This window comes from Peromyscus californicus, unplaced genomic scaffold (assembly GCF_007827085.1).
Source record: "Peromyscus californicus insignis strain IS unplaced genomic scaffold, ASM782708v3 Scaffold_18__1_contigs__length_77618521, whole genome shotgun sequence".
Taxonomy (NCBI): Eukaryota; Metazoa; Chordata; class Mammalia; order Rodentia; family Cricetidae; genus Peromyscus; species Peromyscus californicus.
The window spans coordinates 50,834,161-50,860,774 of NW_026294480.1; the positions used below are offsets into that span (position 1 = coordinate 50,834,161).

Sequence of the window (26,614 nt, forward strand, 5' to 3'; positions counted from 1 at the left end):
TTCCACTGCAATATTTCCAAGTGAAAATCCTTTAAATTCATGAGTACTGAGTGGCTGCTGAATATTAAAAGCATATGGCCATGATTGGCGCTCGGGGTGGGTAAATACTGCAGCTGCCCATCAGTCAGCTTAGCGATTGAATCACACTTCCCGTCATCCATCCCTCTCCCTTCCCCTCAGTTCTGCCGTTCTATAAGAGGATCCCAGCCATCCTTTCATTCATTCGCATCTATTTCATACAGCACCAGGTTTTCTCCTTTGGGAGATCTTACAAATCCCCAAACTTTTTACACATCCACGAATATAGTTAAGGCTTCTGCAATACATTTCCTTCAATCCCACCGGGAACAAAATCTCATTGAGGTCTCCATGAGCAAACATGTATCCAAACCCCCCCCCCCCCCCCCCCCCCCCCCCCCAAACGCTATGCTATTTACTCAGCTTCTTTTCTGTGTAGGCGGTCAGGAACAGGCTGCATCATTCAGGACAAAGCCGGCTCTGGCCGGCCCTGGCAGCCCTAGAGCCACCCCATAGTGATTCAAGATTCGGGGTGTAAACAAAGGCAGCGTTAACAATCAGCAGTTTGCATTTAATGCTTTATAGCCGTGACTGGGATGGGAAGAACACAGTAGTGTCTTCTTCGCTGGAACTGCACTCGGGGCTTTATTTAGTTTTTTGGGCAAGCGGCACCGGCAGCTGCAGGCACTCAATGGGCGCTTTCTAGTCGGCGTGGGCCGCGGGCGCGTTGCCGGGAGCCGAGGGTCTGCCGGGCGGCGGGGGCAGGAGGAAGCGGCCGCCGGCCTGCATCCCGTCTCCGTGACAGGTGCTGGGGAACAGGCAGAGGAAGGAGCCTTCCCACTCGGTCCTCAGCCTGGGCTGGGGGTCTGACACTAACTGTCTAACTGTCGGGTTTGGGTTGGTTTTTTTTTTTTTTTTTTTTTTTTTTTGCGTTTTGTTTCAAGAACAGAGAAGATGGGTGGGTAGAGATGTACCCGACCCTTGGGGCTTGGCCTTTCTCTGCTTGGCCAGTGATGATGAAAACGATGGCAAAGACCCTGACTTTGCTTAATGACCAAGACTTTCTTAGATACAAAGCAGAGGCTGCCGCTGGCTGGCAGAGCCTTCTAGATGCCTCATGCAGTTAAATTAGGAAACATGCTGAGGAGAGGGCTGCCGGCCGTATTTCCTGAGGACCAAAGGGGATTACCTTCTCCTGCTTGGGAAGGATAACTGTGTTTATCATCGAATATCGTTTACCGAGAACTTTTATGTGCCAGGCATCGAATTTATATTCATTTCCTCTGTGGTCACAGCCCTTCGAAATTTGATTGTTGCTTTTCTTTCTTTCTTTCTTTCTTTCTTTCTTTCTTTCTTTCTTTCTTTCTTTCTCTCTCTCTCTCTCTCTCTCTCTCTCTCTCTCTCTCTCTCTCTCTCTCTCTCCCTTCCTTCATCCACCCTCCCTCTTTCTTTCCTTCCTTTCTTTTTTTTTTTTTTTTTTTTTTTTTTTTTTTTTGGTTTTTTCGAGACAGGGTTTCTCTGTGTAGCTTTGCGCCTTTCCTGGAACTCATTTGGTAGTCCAGGCTGGCCTCGAACTCACAGAGATCCGCCTGGCTCTGCCTCCCGAGTGCTGGGATTAAAGGCGTGCGCCACCACCGCCCGGCTAAAATTATTTATTTTTATTTGAAATGTATTGGTGTTTCTGCATGGGTGTTGGGTCCCCTGGAACTGGAGTCACAGACAGCTGTGAGCTTCCATGTGGGTGCTGGGAGTCGAACCCAGATCCTCTGGAAGCGCAGTCAGTGCTCTTAACTGTTGAGCCATCTCTCCCGCCTTTCCTTCCTTTCTTAACAAAAGACAAAAGAGAGTTTCAGAGAGGTTAATCTCTCCAAACTTGTTACACAGTTTATAAATGTTCCAGACAGAAACCCAGCTGCAGTAGAACTATAAAATAACCGTCACTTCCTATGGGAAAGTTCATAATTCATAGAGTCCACATTGAAGCCACCAGGTGGTTATGGCCAGGACAGGTGACCTGGCCATGGGAACACAGAATAAGTTTATGATTCAGATACAGGGCACTGTCTACTCTTCTTGTGACAGAGAATTACATTACAATTCTGGGAAACTATGCATGTGACAAAAACCTCCTTTCCCTGTAAATATTTCTCAGCCTGGGCTTATGAGCTTGCATGAAGCGCTCCATGGCTAATAGGTCGTTTGATCTTATTCTAAATAATCAAACACTTACAAAGTTTAGGAAAATAATTTTTTTACAACAGTTTGAAATCTAAAGAAAATAGTGTAAAGAGCTTTGCAAACTGTCTTCCTGGTTCCTTAAGGTACATTAGTCATATATATTTGTTATAATTTAAAAATTAATATTGATATACTAACTGAAGGTAAACAATGGTTTATTCACATCTCCTTTGTTTTTTATTTTTATTTTAATTGCTTCTTTGATTTTTACTTGATGATTGGCTTGAGACAGGGCCTCATTCTGTAGATTAGGCTGGCCACTCACTATTGTAGCCCAGGTTGGCTTAGAGCTCCTGATGATCCTCCTGAGTCTGCTTCCTAAATGCCGGGAATGCAGTTGTGAGCCACCACACTGCCTCCATCTGTGATCCCTTGTAGAACCCCATGTTAAATTGACTTGTCACATTGTCTTGGCTGGGCTGTACAGTTTTTAAGAGTTCAGAAGATGGTCCAGTTTCGGTAACCTTGATGGTTTTAAGGAGCCCTGATAACTGATTTGTAAGAGGTCAGATGTCCGTCGTCTACTGGGATTTGTCTGATATTTTATTTTGTTTTGTTTTTCCTCACAATTAGAGCAGATGTAAATGGATTTGGGGGAGGAAGACCACAGAAGTACAATGACAGGTTTTCACATTACATTATTGGTATGTTGACGGTTGACTATGATGTATGACTATAGATGTTGACCACGGCCTCTTGGCTGAAGCAGAGTTTGTAAAGGTTCTTTATAGAATCACCCTATCTTTAAACTGTGGCCTTTCTGGTAGGGATGCCTATCACTCTCACAACAGTCTTACTTCTCCCAATGATTTATTCTTCTCAAAATGATTTATTTAATACCACTTGGGTATTCTCTATCTCTGCTTCCAGTCTTCAAATTATAGTCAACAACTTGTAGCCTTAGCTCAGAGAGAGTATATGGTCTTTTTACAGTTGGATTGTCAAATCCAGATCATTCATTATATAATATTATATATATATGTATATATATATATACATACATACATATAATATTCATACTATAGCTTCTGTGCACATGTGAAAAGCCTGAGGCTGGCCTGTGTGAAGATAGGTGTCTATGAAGACTATGTGGAGTGTGTGCTCTGTTAAGGAACTTTGCAGTGAGTCCTGAGACCTTAAGAAGACACACACTGTTACCCTGCTTCCCCTGCCATATCCCACACCCATGCTCAGCCCTCTGCTCCTCACCTAGGACTCCTAGGACAGGGACCACTCTACCCAGACATCCAGAAAGGATCCCTTTCTCCCTCCCTTCACCACAAACCACCATGAGAAGGAATCCACTGTAGCCTGGGATTTGACCTGAAAGAATGCTCTCAAGTTCAAGGGAGACTCTTGGTGACATTGGTCATTGCCTCTACCAGCAGCAACCTTTTAGGAAGGTGTACCAATCCAGCTGAGAGTAGCAAGAGTGGGCAGTAACTATTAATAGAGTACGCCAGCCATCTTGGTGCCCTGAATCTGTCCACACCCATGGTACAGCAGGGTAGCAATCAAGTGTGAGCTCTGGGTTCTTCCTTCATCCTGAGGCTGTTCATAAGACACTCTGTCCTATTCTGCTTTTATTAACCTTTGTTTATTTATTTTTGTCCTTGATAAAGGACTTGGTTCTAAGTGCATGTGTCTTCTACCCCTTCTATCCCTATCTCTTGGTTCAAATGAAAGCAATTTCTACCCTAGCCAGGCTGTCTCATGAAGTCCTAGGAAGAATCTAGCACCCTCTCTTCCCTCTTTACCTCTATCCTGGAGGGCAGAATCTGGACCTGGAAAAGAGTCCAGGTTCCCCCCTTTCCTTCTCCTGACCCCACACCAGCAGAACCAAGGCAAACACAGACACATCCCACTCTTGACTGACACCCAGATCCCAACCTTGGGGAGTGTCATTGAGCTTTGACATCGGTGGAATACCAAATACTCTGAAAAGCAGATGACATAGGTTAAACCGATCCACAAGTCACCACTGATTGAATGCCTTAGACCCTTTCTGTCAGCGAAGGTCAGCAGTGGGAGCACGGCTGGAGAAAGATGTGGAAAGGCCTTCTTCCCCATTTTCTACCAATGAGAAAAGAGCAAAGAAGACCAAAGGTTGCACAAATTGAGCTGGGAATTAGGCCCCTCATCTTATCTTCTTTGTTACTGTATGGCACAGTAATTGAAAGTCTTATTTAGAGAAGATCCCTGACGAACTGACATTGAAGTCCCTTTGGAAGTAACCAGAGTGGAAAAGACTCCCAAGGGGCACTTAAGATAAGGCTGGATGGGTAGAGAGTCATTACTGTAGGGCATAAGGTGTGAGTGGCTCAGCAGTGCTTAACAGCATCACTCACCATGCTCCCACTACTGATTTATGTGATTTCTGTACATGACAGGTGCTATTATTGCCTCCTATTTAACAGGTAAGGAAATTAACACCTTTAATGATTAAATGACTCAGCTCAGTAAGTAGTGGACCAACAGAGAACCTAGTCACCATTTTTCCCAAATTAACACTCCATTGCTGTGGACCAGTGAGATGGTGCCAAAACAGGCTCTGGTTCTAGTTTACATCTTGCATCTAGCTCTGTGGCTTTAGAAATAGTCTTTAGAAATAGGCTTTAGAAACTCTTTGGCCTCGTTTCTATCTAGTGGAAAAGGAGGTCAGAAGAGACCCTGCTCCAGCACTCAAGAGATTTTTGAGTGGAGCACATGGCTGCAATATTTGCCTTGTGCAGCTAGTAGAGTAATGCTGGGAGTGGCTTGTGTCTCTCCGACCTTTCTGTCTTCACCACATGGGTTTATGTGCTCTGAGTTGCTCTTATGTGCTGTAGAATAATAAAGATGTGTTACATTTGTTTATGCTGTGAAACATTTGTTTAATGACGCAAAGATGTGTTGTATTCTTTTATGCTGCATTTGTTTTAACTCTGTGAAGCTGTGTTACTATGCCTGTCTAAAACACCTGATTGGTCTAATAATGGCCAATAGCAAGGCAGGAGAAAGGATAGGTGGGGCTGGCAGGCAGAGAAAATAAACAGGAAAAGAAATCTGGAAAAAAAGACATCGAGGAGCAAGAAAAGAAGGGGTCAGCCACACAGCCACACAGCCACACAGCCAGACACGGAATAAGAAGGAAAGAAAAGATATACAGAAATAGAGGAAGGTAAAAGCCCAGAGGCAAAAGATAGATGAGATAATGTAAGTTAAGAAAAGCTGGCTAGAAATAAGCCAAGCTAAGGCAGGGCATTCATAAGAAAGAATAAGCTTCCGTGTGTTTATGTGGGAGCTGGGTGGTAGGCGCCCCAAAGAGTAAAGAGCAAAGAATAAAAAACAACCAGACAACATTTATGTCTTCATTTCCTTATCTGCCCTATTGTTTGTCTCTGTTGTGGTGATAATGGGATTGATTTGGGAGCCTGCTTTAGAGATGCAAAGGGCTGGGGAGGGCTGCTCAAATCAGGTGGAGCTGAGAATGAAGCCTGTTTGAAACTGAGGACCATAACTTTGGTCAATTGAACTGTTTTTTCTCAGCTTCAGCTCCCACATTCCCAAGATTTAGAATAGGCCCACCTGAGGTGTCTGTAGAGATTCACTAAGTAATACATGTAAACATGGTTAGTTAGTACTTCATACACAATGAGTGGTCAATCTGTCTTAGTCACAGTCCTGTTTTTCTGATGTCCTCCCTTCCTAACAGGTGATGTGGAAACCAGAGTTGTAATGTCAGGACAGACGACGTCATGTGACTCTCACACATCATCCCCACCTCTACCTGACTCTGAAGCAGTCATTGATAGAGTGGAAGAGACTGCTTTCCTTTATGTAGACACTTCCTAGTAGTGGTCTCTTCTTTTGGGATGGATACATAGAGACATTCAGATGCAAAGCCTTGAAAGCACAACCTAAATAGATTTCAGTAATAAAGGAAACTTGTCAGTTCATAGAAAGGAAAAGCCAACAGAAAGGAAGCTTCAGGGCAGGCTGACTTGGAGGAAGCAGCATGGTAGCACAGGAAGTGGGTCATCGGTTCTGTTCTGGGTCCCAGCCTATTGGATTAATGTTTGAATCCCATCAAGGTCACCCACGGTTGCCACTGGCTTCTAAAAGGAGCTAAATGCTTCCTCACTGCCACTCAGCCAGGCAGAAAGAATATCTTTGTCGCCCTTAACAGCCAGAGATCACATGCCCTCACTTGAATCGCCCTTAACAGCCAGAGATCACATGTCCTCTCTTGAATCAATTACTCTGACCAGGGAGGTGCTGATTTTGTAGTCAAAAATCATATACGTTTAGGCCATGTAGGGAGTCTATTTCTTGGCTCATCAAACAGAATCCAGGTGTTTTTTTGAGGGGGAGGTTGATAAGTAAATGTCTGGTAGATGCTTGAAGGACGTTGAACAACAGGCTCTGAAGTCAATGAGGCTGAGTCATCTGAGTGGCCTCCTCACAGAGATGGCACTCAAATCAGATGCTCCACCTCATGTCCTCAAGGCTTGGGAGTTCAATTCCTTTTAATCTGCTGTACCCAACAAGCTACGCCATTTTTAATGACTTGTAACAGCAACCATTTTATTAAATCACATAAATCCAGGGTGGTTGGGTGTAGCTGAGTCATCGTGTTAGGTGATGTTTGGCTGAAGAAAAATTCCTAGGGGCTTGATTAGTTCCAAGTGTCCAGGACTGTCCTAATTTCATGTTTCAATGTGGATAGGCTACCTTGCTGAGTTTTTTTTTTTTTTTGTCAAATATTAATCCAGATGTTGTTATGCAAGTACTTTGTAAAAGTGATTAACATTAGCTGTGAGTTGATTTGACCTTCTTGGCTACCTCAGACTCTAGATTTGTTAGTCTCCACAACTGTATTAGTCAACTCCCTAAAATAAGTATCTATCTATCTATCTATCTATCTATCTATCTATCATCTATCTATATCATCTGTCTATCTATCATCTATCTATCTATCTATCATCTATCTATCTATCTATCTATCTATCTATCTATCTATCTATCTACCTATCTATCATCTATCTATCATCTGTTATCCCTCTGTACACATACCTGTCATCTATCTATCATGTATTTTCAATATCTATATCTATTTTTCCAAGTGGTGATGAATATGAACAGTAGTGACTGAAGCAGGATAAAACTAGCTAAGTTAGGTAGAATGCACCACAGAAACAACAGGTGAAGACAACAGAAGTCAGTCTATTAACCTTCAGTCAGGTGTACACATCTTCTTCCTGCACGTGTGTGTGTGTGTGTGTGTGTGTGTGTGTGTGTGTGTGTGTGTAACAGAAGTCAGTCTATTAACCTTCAGTCAGGTGTACACATCTTCTTCCTGCACGTGTGTGTGTGTGTGTGTGTGTGTGTGTGTGTGTGTGTGTAACAGAAGTCAGTCTATTAACCTTCAGTCAGGTGTACACATCTTCTTCCTGCACGTGTGTGTGTGTGTGTGTGTGTGTGTGTGTGTGTGTGTGTAACAGAAGTCAGTCTATTAACCTTCAGTCAGGTGTACACATCTTCTTCCTGCACATGTGTGTGTGTATGTGTGTGTGTGTGTGTGTGTGTGTGTGTGCACGTATGTATCAAAATATCTTACAAAATTCCAATTTTGCTTTTAAATTTCCCATTTGTGTAGAATATGAATATGATAAACAAGAGGTATAAGATTATATGACTACCTCAAATTTGATAAACACTGAGTCAGAAAAATTTTTGTTGCTGTTTTAAGACAGGATCTCACCATGTAGTCCAGACTTCCAAGGCCTCAAACTCACAACCCTTCTGTTTCCAGCATTGAGACTATATATATGTACCATCACAACTAGTCTGTCTGTCTTTTGTTTGCTCTTTCTTTTCCCTCCCCCCCCTTTTTTTTTGTTCTTTTTTGTTCTGTGTTTTTCGTTTTACAAAACAGGGTCTCATTATGTAGCTCTAGTTTTCAAGGAACTCACTGTGTAGACCAGGTTGGCCTCAAACTCACTGAGATCCACTTGCCTCTGCCTTCCGAGTGGAGTGCTGAGATTAAAGATGTTCACCGCGACAACCGGCTTTCTCCTTTGTTTTGAGGCAGCATCTCATCCTGGCCTCAGACTCTTGGTAATCCTCCTGCCCAAGCTCCCTGACTGTTGGCATTGTAGGAGTGAGTCACTCCTGCAGGTTCCAGATACTTCTTAATCATTACCTATGGATCAATGGCATGCTTGGTTCACTGGTGATTAGGGTAGGAGTCCCCAGAGGTGGGATGTTCCTTGCTCTCAACATGCACTCAAAGACTTTGGGTACACTGGTAGAGATAAGCCACACCTTCGTGGTAAAGTACTCAAGCCTCCCACTTCTCCGATTAACCCAAACTTGGCCTTCCTTTTAAACCAGCGGTTCTCAACCTATGGGTTGTGACCCCTTGAGGGGGGGGTCAAATGATGCTTCCACAGGGGTTGCATATCAGGTATCCTGCATATCATATATTTATTTACATTGTGATTTATAATAGTAGCAAAAATACAGTTGTGAAGTAGCAAAGAAGTAATTTTATGGTTGGGGGTCACTACAACATGAGGAACTGTCTGAAAGGGTCAAGGCATTAGGATGGTTGAGAACCACTGTTTTAAAGAAACTCTATCCTACTAGACACCATTGCCTTTGTCCCTTTTCTGAGTTCTCATAGCTCTTTGTACCCACTTTTAATATATCACTTCCTTTGGGTGGTAATAGCTCCTGCTATGTGCACCAAGCAGAATTTCAAGATGACTTCAATCAGGCCCTTGTACAATCCCCATTCATGGAGTGTGAGTTCTGCTGGCGACACAATGAGCCATTGCTTCTGTGATTCTCATAGGGCAAAGGAATTTTGCAGTGGATATTAATATAGAATTACCCTTGATGGGAGTGACCTAATTAGGTCAGTGTTTTGAAAAGAGGAGATGTCAAAAGGAATTTGAAGTGGGAGAAGAATTGGGCACAAGGAAGATACCCCCTACTTGCTTGGGCACGGGGTGGTCCATAGGACAGACTCTAGGATCTTAGAGTACTCCCTGGCTGACAACCATCGAGGAACTTAAGTCTATAATTGCAAGGAACTGAATCTGTCCCAACCACATGACCAGTTCCCGATGAGGGTGCATCTTGCCTGACATTTGGCTTTAGCACTCTGAGATCCTAAGCAGATCACCTATGTGTACTACATCCAGATTTCGGACCAGTAGAACTCTGAGCTAGAAATAAATGCCAGATCCTTCCGTGGCTTTTGTGTTAACTGGTCACACAGTTACGTTACCCGTTCTTTCTAATGAATTTCATCATCTCCTCTAAGGTGTGGGCTGTGTTTCATTGATCAACGAACACCTCTGAGAAAAGGGCTTTATGTAGAGCAATGGGCTCCTATCTGCTGACTGAGTAAGATAACAAGGGGGTAGAGGTGCACCTTTTGTAGTCCTGTATAGGCCGTTAGATTAAGAGCCAATGTGTTTGAGGTGTTTCAGTAAGTATTCTTCACGCTCCCACCTGTTGCTCGGCACGAAGCCAGTGCCAAGTTCCTCCTAGAAGATGCTTTTGACTGTCTTGGTCTTTGACTTTGCCTTATCACAATCTGCAGGGTTCCCAGTGTTACTTAGACATGGAAATCCCAGGCACCATGCTGTTAGACATAGGAGAATATGGAGTAATAAATAGTAGACAAGAAAAATTCCAAAACTTACTGCCACGGTTTGAATGTTTCCATCTCCCTAAAATGCATAGGTTAAAAGTCTTCACCCCACTGTGGAGTGAGAGGAGGCAGAACCTTTAGGAAGTTGTTTTATCAACATGGAACTTTGTGAAAGAGACCAAGAGCCCTGGGATTACTGTGATATTCCCTCTGTTGACCAGGAAAAGGGCCATTGCCAGAACCTAAATCTATCAATACTGTTGTCTTGAACTGTCTAGTCTCAAACTTCCAGAACTGTAAGAAGTTCTGGAAACAAACTCTGCTATTTATATGTCAGCCCTTCTATGGAGTTTTTTTTTTTTTTTTTTTTTTTTACAAATGTCAGTCCAAATGGAGAGAGAGAGAGAGAGAGAGAGAGAGAGAGAGAGAGAGAGAGAGAGAGAGAAGAGAGAGAGAGAGAGAGAGAGAGAGAGAGAGAAAGAGAATGTGCATGGTACTATCTATGAGTTTCATGAGATTTCAATGTATTTTACAGAATTATTTAGTAGGGACATCCCAAATAACCCTCATACTGACCAGGCTATGTTCATTTTTTCCTCATGGGTTCAAAAAGGAGCATCTCAGCATCCTCCAGGAGCAGGAAACCATGCTTATATTTTCAAGATTATTCTCTTAATATCGTCCACTTCAGTTTTAAAAGAAGGGGTCAAAACCTTTTTGACTCCGGAAAAGTTCAGGCATTGTAGCCCAACCAGAAGAATCTCAGGCTAAAAGCCTTGACATTTGGCTATTTGGGCATTAACGAAGCATGAATGCCAAGTGACTGAGGATGACACAATGCTTCAGCTCCGCTTTGTAGTCCTCCCCCAATGGGGAGGGGCTGGGATGATGGAAAAGCAAGTAGCTCCAGAGTGGACATGAAGTGAGCAACAGCAGTGGCTTGCAGTTGGCCACCCTGTTTTAACCCTGGGAAACAAAGACACCGATAACTAATTTTGGTCCCCTCCTCAAACAGAGACATATTCAGCGGGTGACTTCTTACTTGTTTAAATAATGAGAATTCAGCGGTGAAACATGCAGATAAAAACCTTTGTCATATGGAGCTTAAAATTTTCAGATTATGTAGGAATCATTTCGTCTAGAGAATTCCATTCCATGTCCAGTTTCAGAAATGTCCAATATACGACCAACACTGAAGAGAGAGGAGGATTTGGTAACATTTTATAGTTCTCACACTGTCTCTGTCCCAGGTCCTGTGTGCGTACCCTCCTCAGGGATTTGGGAGTGATGGATGGATACAAAGTGCACTTCCTTGCTCAAGGGTTAGTCCTGATGCCCTGGGCAGGGCAGTTGTGGGTTCCCAGCATCATTCCATCCAGTTTGCTTCCCTGTACCAGACTGTGCCTGCCCAAGAGTCTGGAATCCAGCTTTGGCACCAACATAGAAGGCTTGGAGTGAGATGTGTACCACTCTGCCAAGAACCTCCAGACCCAGGTTCTACCACAAGTGTGCTGTGTGCCCTGTTCTCCCACCGAGGTCACTCAAGAGGACCAGGCAGTCACGGAAGCTGTGGCCAAAGGAGCATCTGGAACTCTGCCCGAAGAGATCAAAGAAACTTTTCCACTGAAGCACTCCTGGAGGAAGAGAATGTTTCAGCTGTGCCATGACTAGTGAGATCTGAAGCCAAAGGACCAATTCTAATGCACCAATAACAAAAACCCATATTTCCATCTGCTATGCCAGAAGAAAGGCAAAATCACCACTTCTCTCTCCACAGAACAGCCTTACTATAAAGTTCTCACCATGAAGGGACAGATGATAAAGGATCACAAAAAAGTTATGTGAGTCAAAGGGCTAAACTCCGACAGGAACAGTGGTTGTCACTTAATGCCAATGATATTATTTACACCATCTTTTGGATGCTTTTTTTTATTTGCCAGGAGTTGTGGCTTCCTTATTCATTTTAAAATGGTTATTCACTCTTGAACCTAACTTTATATCCCTGATCATAACAAAGGTGCTGTGTTTTACCAGCTTCATAAAAACCTGGGTCTGCCCTTAACAGAAAATATATTTTAATGAGCCAGACTGAATAAATAATAGAAGAAATCAGCAGCTCCAGGAGAAAACAATTCCTTTATCTTCTTAAAAAAAAAAACAGAAATAAAAAAAACAAAAAACCTCTATTAACATTAGATTCTCCCTCTTACTTGGTCTTGAATCTACTGAAAAGCCAGTCAAGGGTGCTCAGAGTACTTACACCTACCAAACCTGCCTATCCAGGCCTCAGTGAAAAAGGGAGGCACAAGCCCTGTCTTCTAAATGGGAAGAAGGCCAGTTCGCCTGAGTCTATTTTTGGAAAGAAATTAAAAGATGGGAAGCCCCCCAGATCGAAGAGCATATCATCAGTATATTTCTTTAGAAATGAGTTATGAATTCAGTGTCATCTGCTTCCTGAAGTCTTTGTGTGCCACATCACCCGATGTTTTCCATTTTCTTGGGAGTGAACGGCAGGGCTGCAAGCCACGGAAGGGGAAAAGAACTGCCTGCCCTTTTTGTTGCAACCAAACCAAAGGGCTCTTGATGTATCGGTACATTTGACACAGTCTTTATTGCGCTCACGGGGACGAGGTCGAAGATGGGTAGGGGAAATAAAGGTTGTAAATTTTATAAATGCAAGTCCTCTAAAGTAGGCCAATTGGTCAGCTGTGAACTTGGCAGCATCCTGAGGCATGTGTGCTGGGCAGCTCAGGAACACGATGTTCTGTTTCACTTCTGAGAGCAGGAGGGAAGCGGAGTAAGAGCTCAGCCCAGGACAGAGAGGGCTCAGCACAGACATGAGAAAGGGCTGCGTGACAAAGTAGAGGCTGGCGGGGGAAGGCAGCAGCCAAGCAGAAGAGGAAAGAGAGCACTTACAGCCCCGGCGTTTGCGGAAACGGCGTTCTGGAAAATTCCGGGCGCTTGTGTGGCTGGTGACTAAAAGCAGCAACTAACTTGTTTAATGCAAGAGAAATGATGAAGTTTTGCAAACATGCTTGAGAGTAACATGGACTTTATAAGCTGTGAGCTTTAAAGATGTGTGGCAAGAAAATCGTACTAAAGGCAGAAACGCGGGCTTCTTTAGTTCTTCATTTAAAAGGACTTGCTTGGGCTCTCTCAAACCTCAATTTACATTTTATGTTGTTTCAATAAATGTCTAGCTGTTAATGAATAAAATGATACAATAAATAAAAATGATAAAGTCTTTGACATGTTTGAGAGGTAGCTCTTCTCAAGCCATAGAAAGTAAGTTAATGACCCCCTTCCCTTCCTCCATCCCTCGTCTAGGCACCCCCCACCCCCACCCCTTTTATAATGGTAGGGATAGAGCTCAGTGTCTCACCCATGCTAGGCTAAGCTACATGGCTAGTCCTAAAGTAAATATTTAAAAGTGAAAAAAAAAATCATAACACAATGGCAACAGTTCAAGAAAAACAAGGAGCCACAGTAAACTATACTTTAACTCATGGAATATTCTATGGACTGGGACCAACTGCCTATGTCTTCAGATTTACTTTTTTTCTTTTTAACTAGTAATGCTGAATTGCACCAAGTGATGTTCCATCAGACAAAACCATTTATAACTGACAGTATGCAGTTAATTATGTTCATTATTTTTTTGTCAAGGATGTGACAGGGCCAGCTTGAAAGAAGAGAGATTAAACCGGTGAGAATTGCTTAGTTCCTCATGGACTGTCTTATTGCACACTACTATTTAAAGGTATTAAGTATCTTAATGCACTATTATTTAAATCCACTTCTTAAGGGTTTTTTTTTTTTCCGTATTTGCACATTATTTCTCCATTAATTGGCAGAGTAAGCTTCATTGTAAAGACAAACCTGCTTTTTATTCAGTTGCACCTCTTCTTGCCCATTTCACCCCAAGAGACAAAAACAAAAAAGCCCCCTATTTATTTGTGTAAAAGGCACCCCAGATGCTGAGGCCAACAGACTCAGCTGGTCTCTGTAAAGGAGTTTATAGCTTTCAGCTGAGCTCTCTAAGTGAGCCTTCTCATTCTCAGCTGCTGGCTCTTTGTGAGCTCCCTGTGGCCTCTGACCTCATCTCCATGGAGACAGAGGTGGGAAGGGGGGGGCGCGGAAAGAAGAGGGAAACTTTTTTTAGGCAGCACTTCTAAGTCTCTGCTCCTCTGATGGTACTGACCACACACCAGTAGCTGATGCTCACGGTCGATTCTTCCAGGTTAAATGTTGAAGAGATAATTGATCAGAGAGAAGATATTTGCAAAGTTAGAAGAAAGCACCTGCCACACTGGGTACTGTTTAATTGGCGTTCAAAGTTGAAGCTCCGGAATGAAGGTAAAATGGCTGCTGACATTTAACAGCAGAGAGACGCTTCCACCACCATTCAGAGTTTCCTTCTGGCTGAGAGCCATGAATGTCAGGCGTCAGAACTTGGCAGTTTCTGTAACCTGTGGGGGGTTGGTGTCTCCCCAAACATCAAAACCTTGAGATTTTAATTAGGAGGACTCTAAAAAAAATAGCAACTATTTTCCTCATATGTATCAGTAAATCCACTTCCTTGCGTCCCAGTCTTTGTTCCTGGTCGTTCATCTAAGGCCAACAAAAATAATGATGAGACTCCAGCCATGACCACACCACCGGCTCTTCCCCTGGTGACCTGCGGGCCAGGATTGTGTAATGGCTACACCTGCTAAGAAAAGATGCTTTCTTCTTACCTAACCATAGTCTCTTTGAAAAACAAATCCCAAAATACTACTAATCAGTAAAAAATATGAAAATACACAAAGGAAGAGAGAGAATCACACAATGAGTCCCTTATTATACCCATTGCTCAATTATGACAATTGTCAACTCAAGGTTACTCCCGTTCATGCACTCCCTCACACATTTCTCCCTTTATTATTTTGAAGCAACTCTAATACATTTTTATCCATAAATATTTTAGTATACATTCCAAACTAGAAAGACCCATTTAAATGCAACACAATACCATTAGCATACTTAAATGATGAAGAACAATTACCTAAATGCCAACAAATATCAGCAAGATGACTGAATTATGGTGGTGTTCTTTATATTTCATAAATTCAGAAACTTAAAGCACAGGAGGCTTAAAATCCTGCAGAATATCCCCCCACCCCAGGAGACAAAAAGGAGACTCCTGATTAAAATCCAGTTACAGATAAAAGTAAGCAATCTTGCATCATCAGAAGGCTTCAGATAAAAACAATGTATTTGCTAGGTGGTCAGCTTCATTGCTGATTATGATGGTAATTCCCAAAACCCAGTGAGCAAATATTGTTCTTTCCATTTTACAGACACAGAAATGAAGGTGCGGAGGGCTATGCAGAACCAGGGAGTGAGGACTACTCCTTCACTTCTGATGTTTCTTCTATCTTTAGATCTATTGTATTTCTATTCATGTGAATAGATACTATGTTTCCATGACTAAAAACTCAGATTCAAACAGGTATACAACGGAAAATACCCATCCCTCTGTCCCTTATCCTGCTCCTGTCTCCAAAGGTGGCTAATGTTTTCAGCTTCCTGAGCATCCTTCTGTGGTCTTACTTTTGCAAATCTGGGCAAGCACAAAGCCTGTCCCTCCTATTTTCACATGGAAGGCACTCTGGTTTTTTTGTTTTTTGCTCAGTAGATTTTGAAGCCATATATATATATATATATATATATATATATATATATATATATATATATATATATATTTTTTTTTTTTCCCAGAGAATTGCATAACTCCAATTCTGCCTGCACACACATAGGCAAGTAAACCCACATCCAAGTTTCTACATCTTTGAATCTTAACTGCCCTGTAAATATTTAATGTGGAGCTGAAACTTTTGTGCTTTCCTTGCCCATACTTGGAGCCGAAGTCTTCTGAAATAATTTATTTAGCGATTGATGCCTCAGGCAATGCCCCAAAACTTACTTGATAAGCAAAGCCCTGGGTTGTGTTCCCTTGGATGCTAGCAAAGTTTCATTAACGACCCAACATTATAATCAACCAGTCTTTAATGTTTTCTTTTTTTAGCTTATTTGTATCATTTAATAGTTGATATTGGGAGACAGATAACTTTTGTTAAAGCATGCTATGAACAAATGCAATGAAACATATGAAATGATAGCAATGAAAGATAAGGATGGAATGTGTTTTAAAGTATTTCTTATGAGAACTTCTAACCACATAGTTTAGAGGCCATTATTAGCATTATTTGTATCGTATTTTAAGATAGTGATTTTTCAACCTTCCTAATGCTGTGACCCTTTTTAGTACAGTTCCTCATGTTATGGTGACCCCTGATGATAAAACTATTTCACTGCTACTTCATAATTGTAATTTTGCTATTGTTATGAATCTTAACGTAAATATCTGATATGTGACCCCAGAGGGGTCATGACCCACAGGTTGAGAACCACTGGTTTAAGGGTTCCTAAATTGTTTTGCCCTTAGATGTCTGGCAGAAGCAAACAACCTCTGCTTAAGCCCGGGGTCCATATAAATTAGTACGTGTAAAGTTTCATGGGACATCTGGAGCCAGTGTATTCCCTCTCTTTTCCCCCTCCCTCCCTTTCCTTCCCCCCTCTTCCCTTCCTTCCCTCCCTTCCTCCTTCCTTTCCTTACCTCACACACCAAATATAAATACATTCACTCAATAATATGGGAAAAACAATCCACAAAGAATAAGAATTTTAAAAAAAGACAAAAACAAAACCACAATAAACAATAACTGTAGATAAAGGCCCACAAATACGGAGATTCTATGATTATCAAAGTATTGCTAAAGAAAAATAAAATCTTTAGAAAGTATAAAGACTTAAAAAGGAATGAGAATATAAAAGAAACGAAGAGCTCCGGAGGTGGGGTAAGATAATCTCTTGTCACTAGAGGGCTAGAAAAGATAATAGGAAGAATAAACGAAAAGCAATACTTGAAAAGAAAATGATTGTTTTAAAAAATAGTTAAAAGGATAGGAAATTTTTCAAATGAATTGTTATCATTATTAAAAGACGGGTTCTGGGATTCAGGCATCCCAGCACATGTTTGGTTATGTTTAAGGGAAATCGAAACCTAGAAACTTAGAGAGCAACAAAATAAACAAACAAAACGGTGCTCAGAAAGAAAGGAGTAGAGGAAAGGGAAGACAATTGACACTGGAGTTTTCACCAGCGACATGGAAGTGAGATGGTCGGGGAATGTCATTTTCTTTCTTTCTTTGTAGGAGTGACGACTGGACTTGGGGCTGTGCATGTTAGGCAAGTGCCCAACTATCCAGCTGTATCTTCAGCACCCAGGATTTAGGGTTTAACATTTTTAGAGACTAAAAACAACAAAAAAACAAACAACAACAAAATAGCTCCCACCATAGATTTGTTTAAACAGCAAAATGTCATTTAAAAATAGGAAGAACTAGACAATCTCCTACCTCCAAATCTTCACTAAGCAAACTCCTACATGATAAATTTTGTGAGAAAGGAAATGGACCTCCGAAGGCCTGATTTGCAAAGAAATACCATAAGAAGGGATAAAAAAAAAAAAAAAGTCTGGCGTCTAAACATTAACAGCAGATAAAATAATATAATAATAAATGTCCAGTTTAAAACAGATTAAAAACAATTGGACATAAAAGTTATTGATTAAAAGAGCATGTCTGGAGTGCCATTTAACATTTAAATATCATAAGGTTTTTCCACTCTTCAGATTACAAATGCCAATTAAATTTAGGCTTTTAAAAATAAAAACACATGTTAAAATTTTGAGGCTAAACACTAAAACTACAAAGCAAGCAAAAGGAGAAATGAACAGAGGAAAATAAATCTCCATTAAACCAAAGAAACAAGAAAAGAGAAAATTAAAATAAAATCAGTATCAATAGAATATGAAAAGTAGAAGTGATTTTGAATAGCTCAGTAAAGAATGTAGGACTAAACCCACCAATTACAAGACAATAAAACTGAACTTTTAAAAAAAATCAATTGAACCAATGGCTGAGGGGTCCCCACTGGATCAGGCCCTCCGAATGGGTGAGACAGTTGATTGGCTTGATCTGTTTGGGAGGCATCCAGGCAGTGGGACCAGATCTTGTGCTCATTGCATGAGTTGGCTGTTTGAAACCTGGGGCCTATGCAGGATTGTTTGGCTCGGCCTGGGAGGAGGGGACTAGACCTACCTGGACTGAGTCTACCAGGTTGACCTCAGTCTGTGGGGAAGGCTTTGCCCTGGAGGAGATGGGAATGGGGGGGGGGGGGGTTGGGGGGAAGGTGAGGGGGACGGGAGGGGGGAGAACAAGGGAATCTGTGGCTGATATGTAGAACTGAATTGTATTGCAAAATAAATTAAAATAAATAAAAAAAATTAAAAAAAAATCAATTGCTGTTTTCCAAGAGCCACATTTTGCAGAAACAAGTGCAGAGCAAGATTAAAAGTCAGTATAGAAAATTAGATGATAGGTAAATCACAATAATACACTGAGCTGGAGCTGTTTTAACAGAGCATTACTAAAATAAAATGAGTCACTGTATCTTTGCAAAAACTTTAGTTCACCACAAAGATGTCACAACTCTCATTTAAGCAATGTAATGATATAGCTCAGAATATATGAAGTAAACATGAAGAGAACATTGTGGTAGAATGGACAAGCCCATTAGATCTGAAATTCTCAAATCCAAGTGTTCATTAGGAAGGATGGTTGATGCAGAGACTGCTGGGCTTCACTCTGAGAGGCCCTGATCCAGTAGGTCTGAAGTTAGGGTTGAGAATCGCATTATTAGATGTCAATATTACCAGTTCAAGAACCATACTGTGTTCCAGAGAGATCTGAAATACACACACACACACACACACACACACACACACACACACACACACACAAACTGAGATGTAAACTAATATATGAGAATGTATACTGGTACAAGTCATCATAAAAAAATATTAACACCTCTCATAGCACACTGGGAAACTGTAAATAACTCATAGTATGTTTCGACAGTTGGACACCTTCTAATGACAAAGAATTCTTGACAGTTATGTGCATCAGTATAGCCAAGTCTCAAGAACAGTGACAGAGGAAAACCAAACACAGACAAGGAAGGATTACAGTCTTATGAAATTCAAGGCAGAACATTACGAAGTTGTTTAGTGATACATCTAGAGATGACAAAAATCATAAAAGAGAGAAAAGAAAAAAACTGTAGACAGCAGGTTCCTGAGGAGTGGGAATGGCAAGATGCAAGTTTGGAAAGTAATGCTGTATTGCTCTTGGTGGGAAGAGGTGGATTTTTGGATGCTTGTTTTCGTCTTTGATCTACACGTAAATGATGCCACATTTTGCATTGGCCATGATTTAAATACGAAATGTCCCTCACAGGATCAAGGGTTTGAACGCTTGGTCCCTAGTGATGATACTGTTTTGGAACTTTCAGAATGTGAGGCCTGGAGGGTGGATATAAGCCACTGGGAGTATAGCGTGAGGGTTCTGGGCAGGCCTTACCTCCAGTGAAGCTCTCTGTATATTGTCCACAAAAACTCAAGGAGCCCCGTCACACACTCCTACGGCGGTAAACTCTACGATGCCTCTCTGCCACAGTGGACTGTTTGCTTTGAAACTGTGGGCCAGAATAAACCTTCTCTCCCTTGAGTTGTTTCTGACAGGTTTTTGTTGTCTTCCACTACAATGAAACAAAACAAAACAAACAACAACAACAACAAAACCAGAAGTAACATCGTGTTCATGGTGTATTTTTCAAGAAACTGAAAGACCATTACAATGTATGATTGACTAGGACCAATCACTCCCACCCAAAGCGTCCAGAGCAGTTTCCACACAGAAATGGGATTTGAGCTGTTAGTAGACATTTGATAGCTTAAGGTTGGGGGAATAGGGAGGTAGATAATCTACCTTTGGCCAAATCACATAATCAAGCCACGAGGAGTAGATCAGCCTGGCAAGGGACACAGAAGGCGGGTATGTGTGAACAGTAGACACAATTTTTAGCTCAACACACACACACCAGGGCAGAATTTTGAGGAGAGATGATAGTCGGCAGGTACGTTCTGGTAAGAGCAGAGCAGAGCCACAGAAAGTCAGGGATGTGGCTGCTTCCTCTGTCTGCAGAGGAAGTTCAAACTGTGTGGTTTGCCAGAAACACTCAGGTGAAACGTCTGGTTTTGCAGTCAGACTCTTCTCTGTGGAAAGTGAAACATCTTTGGTGATACAAAGGTAGTTTTTAATGAGACGAGACTGATGACAGGGTGTGGTCCTTGGATGAAGATCAAAAGCCACTATTTTAATTTTATTGATATGATTTGTGGGAAAATATTCACGAACCTTTAAGTGTACATTTCCATAAGCTCTATAAATGAAAACCCACAGTTCATCTCCTCTACTGTGCCCATTCTAACTTCTACTACCCGGAGGATGACTTGGAACATGCTAGGCTCTTCTTACTTTAACTTCTATTTCCTGAAGTACACACCTACACTTTAGGTTCTTGGTTTGGACTTGTTTTGTCTACTAGATAGGGACTTAGGCTTTACGTTGCTAGCCCTATAAATGCTGCCACATTTGAAGTTTCTCTAAGTCCAACCTCCCAGCATAAACATTTCCAGTTCTTGGCTACATCAAAGTCTAGTGATGGCAGTCACAGGTTCCTGTAAATGTTACTTTCATTAAGTCACGAAGCACATGGTGAATGTATTTTATTTCTTGATTAACTGGTCAGAGGGGGCTAATTCTTTTTCATTATAAACCATATGAAATTATGAGCTTATAATTTAATATATGTTTTATCTCAAATTACAGCAATGAAAAATAAAAATTGATGGCTTTTAACCTTCATACCAGGACTGTACCTTGTCGTGCTAACTGCATCTTTTACACTCAACCCTAAGTTATCCCCGACTGTATTTGTTACCAGAATGTCACTCTATATTATCAAGTTCGTCTAGAAGTTCTTCTGTCAAATCCATCTTCCAGTCCCAGAATGATTTGCTGAAGTGTTGCTATCTCAGGACTCCCATCCAACCCTGGGAAATCTCGTGACTCTCCTTGTTTCTTTTCCCTCGAGAAATACCATCTTCTACTGGCTCCTTTGTGCCTCAGCCGAGGATTGTGAAATAGCAGGCCTTTCTGGATACAAGGTCTGTCTGTTTTTTCAGAAGCTTCAACAGTTTCTACCTTTATTTCTTATTCTGTGTGCATCATCTGTCTTGAGAGACTCCTTCAGTGGCTGGACTGATGTATGGGTAGTGAGGGTGCCAGCCGCCCTGGGACAGTCCTGGGGGAAGGGAGCAGATTAGGTCTTCAGAATGGAGCAACTTCCTTAACTTTCCTGCTTCCAACAGAAAGTCTTTCTTTGACTTCCAAATGCCTAGGGTCTAAAGAGTAGCTGTCTTCAGTGTAGCTATATGAAGAGAGAACTGTATTATGAGATCATAAAATTATCAAGATTATAAAAGGGATTAAACCAGTTAAATTTTATAGTCAGCAGATATTTATTGAGTGCCTAATGTGTGCAAAGCCCCACACTGGCAGTTAACTGAATGCATACCTCTTTACCAAATCCTCAGAATTGGAATCCACAGTTTGAGTGGGGGAAAGCCACGTTTGGTACAAATCCCAGAAAGTCATGCTGACACACAGGTTCTGAAATTCAGTACTCCAGGAATGTCTAGGATAGCTGTGCAAAAAAAAGATAAAAGGAAAGGTCCCAATGCCAACTTCCTAATAGAAATGAAGACATTTTGGAAACATTTCTCACTTCTGAGGCTCTTGTTAAAGGGATAACCATATCTTTCCACAGTCTTGGTGGTAGTGGGGGGGTTGTTCCTGGAAAGCTATGTGTGTTTCTTGGGATATCCTAACTTCTAGTTTGATGAGGTGGGTCTACAATGTGCATAACTACCAGAAGGTGTATTTTATGCTATTCTAACTGTGTGCAGTGTATAGATCTTCATAGACACATAGTTCTCAAGGTCTACTGTGTGGGGCCCTGAAGTCTCTGAGGCTGAAATTATAATTTGTGATGATACCAAGACATTATTTTGTCTCTGTCTATCATGCTGACATGTTGTAAGGGGAGTTAGTGATTTAGACAAACCAAGATGGTGGCATGAGCTGAGAGATGCAGAGACAACACTCTGACAACAGTATCTGTACTGAGAAAAATGCAAGCTTCTTGTGACAATGCCCTCAGTGGTGATGTCATCTCTACCTGTCCACACTCAGCTTTTTTTTTAAAAATAAAAATTACATTTAATTTATTCATAGTTTTGCGTGTATGTGTGTGTGTGTGTATGTGTATGTGCATGTGTGTATAAGAGAGAGAGAGAGACAGAGAGACACACACACACACACACACAGAGAGACAGAGAGAGAGAGAGAGAGACAGAGAGAGAGAGAGAGACAGAGAGAGAGAGACAGACAGAGAGAGAGAGAGAGAGAGAACGCACACATGCACCACAGTGTGCATGTGGAGGTCAGAGGACAACCTTCAGGAGTTAGTTATCACCTTCCACTATGTGGGTTCTGGGGATCAAATTTCAGTCATTAGAACTGGTGGAAGGTATTTTATCCACTGAGCCATCTTGCAGGCCTCCAAATTCAGTTCTAAAAGCATTATTTACAAAGGATGAATCCCACAGGACAAGGGCCTAATTTACACAAAAAAGAAAAGCAAATTTGGATGCATCACAACGTTGATAGCAGAGATGGGAGCAGAGTGCATCATGCTAGTGGTTTTCTGCCTCCTGTGCAGAGTGCCTTTTCTGAGCACGCTGTGGGAAAGCACATTATTTATGCCATTTTATCCTGTCCCTCATGAGGGAAGATCTTGCAAGTGTTTTACAAATGTGTACAAGTTAGTTCATTCTTGTGACATTCATGTCCTTTCACAGCCATGGAAATTCCATTTCTAATAAATATTCTCAGTATCTACCGGGGTGATGCATACATTTCAAAACGTTCAGCTGCAATTTGGATTTAATTATTTGACACTTTGAGTACTGCCTCAAGTTTTTTTTCTTTTTCTTTTTCCTTTTTTTAAATTCAGGAATGGATTGGCTGTTTCAATAGCACATCTTTAAAAAAAACATCTGGAGAATAAAGCCAACTGGCAAAAATATTTTTGTTAGCTGTGGCATTGGGGGACATTCTGGCTATGTGCTTTAGAAGAGCTTGGGCCACAGGGAGCATCAGTGGGCTGGGTTTTCCTCATTATCATCTTGTCTTTCCTTTCTTTGTTGGTTCAGGTTTATAAGGTGCTTCAGATGGCAAACTCAATGACTTGATTGATACTTTCTTCTTTTTAATATCATGATATACCATTATCCAAGGTAAAAATAAAGAGGAAGTATAGCACCTCTCCTGGGAATCATTGACTAATGATGATGAAGGTGTTGATGATGATGGTACTCATAGCTGATGATGAAGGTGTTGAAGATGATGGTACTCATGCTTCACTCATTACTGGAGCTAGGGTATCTCACTGGTCCACTTTAGAGCTCTGCAAGAAAAGCCAAGTTTTGTTACTTTTTCTAGGTTTCAGAAATAGTAAGTAGAGGTCAGTGATTGAAACCAATTTTATCCATCTTTTAAGGTCCATACTCTTAATAAAAATATTACATAGCGCCAGTTTTAAAAACTGAGTTGTAACCCAATGGTAGGTCATGTAACAAGAGGTAAGGGTCATAAACTATAACAACAATAAAAGGTTTCTGAATGTACAACAGCCAGTTACTTAATTAATTCAAAATCAAATGTGTGGTTAGAGAGAGAGTTCAATAGGTAAAGGCCAACTAACTGTCACATCCAGAAATCAGTGTTCTGTCAACCCCATCTTCCTCTGGCGTTTACATTCTTTCCACCCCTTCTTCTGTAATGTTCCATGAGCCTTGGAGGGGGTGAAATAGCTATCCCAATTATGACTGGGCATTTAACCATCATTCATTCACATTCTTCGACCAATTATGAGTCTCTGTGGTCAAGTCTGAACACTTCAAAATGCAGCAGAGTTGGCAGCAGCACAAATCTACGGGTGTAAGCATAGCTATTTAGAAGGCAAACTGATGAGCGTATTGTGTCTACTTAGCAAAGTAACAGCAGTAGCTTCCCTAGGACCTCCCCAGCTGCAAGCTTTTACAACCCCAGAAGTGCAAGCTTTTCCGACCCCAGAAGTGAATTCCCGACAGTGAAGTGGGGCCTCAAATCAATCAGAAAGCCATTGGTTACTCCTGTAACAGACTTGCCTCTATTGTACCAGTAGGCTCATGTTCCCTAATCGGTGGGTGGTGTTGCTATAAAATTGTGTTTTTATTGAGTGATCAGAAAAGTTTCTAATCTTTTCTCCAAGGATAGGAAACTTTCCTCATTGAATATAGTTAATAAAAGTCACTGTTATTTTACCCCTAAAATTATGTTTATGTAATATGTTAGTTTTTATCTTTCTGGGTTTCACTTAACAACAAGCTGCCTTGTTTTCTTTCAATGCTTACATGGCGTTCCATATTTGAGTATTTCATGCTGTGTTTAACAGGTTCCCTAATGATAGGTATTTAGATTATTTCTGGTAATTTTTCACTACAGTCAACTATTAATATCGATTTCATATTTGACTTTTTCCTGCTATGTTCATTTCATTTTGTTCTTGTTATTACTAGTACATTGCTATCTCAAAGGTTATGGTAATTTATATACTATCAAAACACATGCCAGAGTGGTTATTTCTCCATACATTCACAGCATATGTGCTAACAAGACAGTTTGCGTGATCATTGAATTCACATGTCTGTGATGAATGAGAACAAGGTCCTCTTAAGGGTTTAGGAGCCTATTGCACATTTTAAAAAAGGGAACTGTCTTTGATGGTTTCAAATGCATAGTTTAATTTTGGAAAACAGATTTTTAATAGCTAAGTATATAGAAGTTAGCCCCTTGTTACATATTTTATCTGATTAATAATTTTTCTCTTTCTTGTGATATGTTTTTTATTTGGAAAATTTGACTTTTATGTTCTAATTTTTCAATTTTTAAATAGTTTCTAGACTTATTTCATACTTAAGGACACATTTCATGTTGTTGTTAAATAAACATTCTATCTTTTTAGTATTTTTATGAACTTTTCATGTTAATAGATTTCATTCCTTTTTAAAATATTTTAATATAACATTGATAATGCATTATTTAGAGTTCCCCCAATACCATTATTCAACTAATCTTTATTTTCTCTATATGACTTTAAGATCATTTTAATCATGAATTCCTGAATTAAAAAAAATAACAGGCCAAGATTAGATTTTATGGTTGAATTTCATACTACACTATTGTGGAAAAGGCAACTTCAATAGCTAATTAATAGCAAATACTCATCTAAAATATGGGACAAAAAAGGTCTCAGAAATGTGAATGGAGATGTTTTATGAAACAATGCTTTAGCAGGTATCTGCATTTCTGTGTATGGGAAATCAGTCTATTGGAATTTTACCCTTTCCTCTGGAGTCAGTTCTGAAGGACCACACATTTCACCCATGGCTCATTTTTGACTTACCTATAGTTGACTGTATTATTGTTCGTATTTCCTTTGTGGTTCTGATTGTTTCCATTTTCTCTGTCCCTGCGTTTTTACTTTTGCTTACTTTAGTTTGGTCTTGATATGATTAGCTATCGGTTTCTCTCTTCCATTGAGTTTCTTATTCTTAGATTTGATTCTTGGTTTTATCATACTTTGGGTTTATAATTAATCAACTGATACTTTTGTATCTTTGCTTGGGTTTATTTGTAGATCGTTTCTTAAGCTTTTAAAGTAGTTCTTTCTTTCTTATGTACCTTATTAAATTGATTAATTGGGTGGACATTGGGCTGAGAGTTCTCTAATATTTTGGGTTCATCTGTATGCAAACAAACTTATTGGGGTATAAACAGTAAACCAAAGCTTAAGCTTAGCCAATGAGAAAGCAGCAAATATCTTTTGTCTTGAGACTTTCACTAGATGACAGCAAATAAGGTCCATGGTGAGCTGCTGCAGGCACTCCGGCAATATGGTTTGCTTCCACATTGCCTTTAAGAGGTGGTGGCGCACGCCTTTAATCCCAGCACTCGGGAGGCAGAGCCAGGAGGATCTCTGTGAGTTCGAGGCCAGCCTGGGCTACCAAGTGAGTCCCAGGAAAGGCGCAAAGCTACACAGAGAAACCCTGTCTCGAAAAAGCCAAAAAAAACCCAAAAAGTCTCCTGCTCACACTGCTAACTGGAACTCTCTATAGCTCTCTCAATCTAAGCTGCCTGAATCACAGAGCTTTTAATGCTCCAAGAAACTCCGCTGAAGTGGTTGGGTCTAAAGTTTTCCGTTTAACAATGTAATATTAATTTTTGGTCAGTCTTGCCTCAGTTATTATGGATTCCACTACACAGTGCATTAGCCTCATTCTCAATTTACGGTTGGATTTCTCCTTTGTTTCGTTAGTTAGGGAGATGGATTCCAGTTTCTGAGATGTAAGATTTTTTCGTTGTTTTGTTTTATTCTTTAGTTTTAAACATTAAAGTGTAGTTTACTTGTGATTTGGTAGTTTCAGAAAAATATTTAGATGGAGTTAGTTCTCTGAAAACTTGGTATTCTTAGAAAAGAAGAAATGGGGTGTAAGATTGGGAGGGCTTGGAACGTGGTAGATTTTCTGTCCAGGATGGTATC

The 26,614-nt window shown here is 40.8% G+C and overlaps 1 long non-coding RNA gene across 1 annotated transcript; it reads left to right on the forward strand.

Moving 5' to 3' along the window:
* The first annotated feature begins 705 nt into the window (after positions 1-705).
* Positions 706-13,150, forward strand: LOC128113594 (uncharacterized). The gene is made up of 2 exons (XR_008219552.1): positions 706-823; positions 10,515-13,150. It is a non-coding gene; the product is annotated as an uncharacterized LOC128113594 (long non-coding RNA).
* Positions 13,151-26,614: the final 13,464 nt, after the last annotated feature.